Source organism: Micropterus salmoides, unplaced genomic scaffold (assembly GCF_014851395.1).
Source record: "Micropterus salmoides isolate LMB-PRFRI ecotype aquatic unplaced genomic scaffold, ASM1485139v1 Ms_hic_scaffold_5, whole genome shotgun sequence".
In the NCBI taxonomy this organism is placed as follows: domain Eukaryota; kingdom Metazoa; phylum Chordata; class Actinopteri; order Centrarchiformes; family Centrarchidae; genus Micropterus; species Micropterus salmoides.
This window is the reverse complement of record NW_024044237.1, coordinates 12,420,411-12,422,450: the sequence shown is the minus strand read 5'-3', so window position 1 is coordinate 12,422,450 and position 2,040 is coordinate 12,420,411. Positions and strand designations below refer to the sequence as shown.

General features: G+C 42.4%; 1 long non-coding RNA gene across 1 annotated transcript; it reads right to left on the bottom strand.

Moving 5' to 3' along the window:
* Positions 1–729: 729 nt before the first annotated feature.
* LOC119889130 lies at positions 730–1,429 on the bottom strand. The gene is made up of 2 exons (XR_005442012.1): positions 994–1,429; positions 730–887 (listed from the first exon to the last, which is right to left on the bottom strand). It is a non-coding gene; the product is annotated as an uncharacterized LOC119889130 (long non-coding RNA).
* Between the last annotated feature and the right edge of the window lie 611 nt (positions 1,430–2,040).

Genomic DNA, 2,040 nt, shown 5'->3' with positions numbered 1-2,040 from the left:
TGAAGGCTGTAGTTCCCATTCTACTTTCGGAGACTCTGGGAACCACTATAAACCGTCCATTCTGGGAGTGCATTATTCTAAAGGGTTAAGGGACTTATTCTGGTAGCCTGTTAATAAGGAATTGTAATAATCCAGCCTAGAAGTAACAAACGTGTGGACTAGTTTTTCTGTATGATTTTTAGACAAGGATGTGCCTGATCTAGTTTGTTTTATTTGGGAGTTAAAGAACATCCTGATAGATAAGATAACCCCAGAGATTCTTTATGGTGGTGCTGGAAGCCAGGGCAATGCCATGTAGAGTAAGTATGTCTTGATGATCTAGAATCTAGATTATGTGTTTTGGAGGTGGTTGGGGCCAAATACAATGACATTTTGTCTGAGTTTAATATATTGTTCCAACAACAATGAAAGTTTATGTGTCCCAATAAGGTGAATAGAATTGGTCTAAGCACAGAACCTGGTGGAACTCCACGAGCAACTTTGGCACACATGGAGGATACAATGTTAACATGTACAAACCAAGACGAATCTGATAAATATAACTTAAACCAGCCTAGTGTGGCTCCTTTAATGCTAATTCAGTGTTTCAGTTTCTGTAGTAGGATGTGATGGTCGGTGGTGTCAAATGCAGCACTAAAATCTAACAAGACAAGTACAAAGACAAGCCCTTTGTCTGATGCTGTGTTAGGCTGGGCTGTCTAAGACTCAGGAGAAGACATGGAGGCAAAGTAAGAAACAGGTACAGGGGTTTTATTGAACAACAGGTAGGAATGGTGCTCTGAAATCCACTGTGAGGCTGGGGAAGAGTGCAGGCAGACATGCGAGAGGCTGGTCCAAAACAACTCGGCTAGGCAGGCAGGCTGGGCTTCCGGGACTGAAGCGGTTATCTGGAGCAGGAGCAAAAACACGCAAAGTCAGACAAAGATCAAAACAAGAGATCCAAGAGGCTGACTAGACAAAAAAACCTCTAAGGCTGGCTGTTGGAAGTGTTACCACTTGGATGAACAGATGATCTGCCAGAGACTAGTTGGAAAGCTGGGGCTTAAGACAGGAGAGGTGATTGCAGAATCTGCTTCAGGTGAGTAGGAAGCCACAGGTGTCCTGATGAGGAAAGAGAGAACCAGGAGCACCACGCCCACACAGCACACAGCTCAGACAGATGACAAAACAAAAACACAAGGGAGAAAGCAGTTTGTAAATCAGTTGAATTGTTGAATGTCAATCAGTTGTTAAAATGTTACTAATAGGCCTACTATAATGTATATCTAACTGTATCAGCAGGCAGACCTTAGTACATATATATAGTAATCTATAAATATATTAGTATTATGCTAACATTAAATGTTTTATTTATTGTTATAATATAGCACTTGTACACAAATTTGTACTAGTTACTCCTCCAGGTGGATAGATACTCTGCTGTGGACAGATTTAGCCAGAGCCATGATGCCATTCTTGAGGGCGCTCCCCTTGTTCCATTTTGCTAAAATTATTGTGTCATATAAGTTGTGTGTACCCCGCCTTGCGCCCAATGTCAGCTGGGACTGGCTGGATAAGCGGTTGACGATGGATGGATGGATGGATAAATTGTGTGTGTGTGTGTGTGTGTGTGTGTGTGTGTGTGTGTCTCGGTCGGGTTGGGGGTCGGGGACAAAGCTGGTACGTACATCTCAGTGTCAAATAAAGGTGTTAGAAATGTAGAAGACCAGCAGAAGAAGCAGTAGTAGAAGTAGCCTGCAGAAGCTACTGTGTTCCTGCACCACTGTCCTTAGTTCAAGCAGACACCAATCATAAATTAATCAGATGGGTGTTTCTGTCTTGCTCTCTCTCTCTCTAAAAACAAATAAAACAAAAATTATTTTGAGACATGCTGGTTAACTAGCTAGGCAGGACCTGCCTGCTAACTTCAGACAGGTAACACTGGGCTGTATAAATGACAGTTATTTTAAAACAGCAGTGATATTTTCATGCAACAGCAGACTACATAAAGCGTGTGCGTTTTCTTGCTGGCTTCTGTAGCCACTGTCTTGAAGGCCTGTT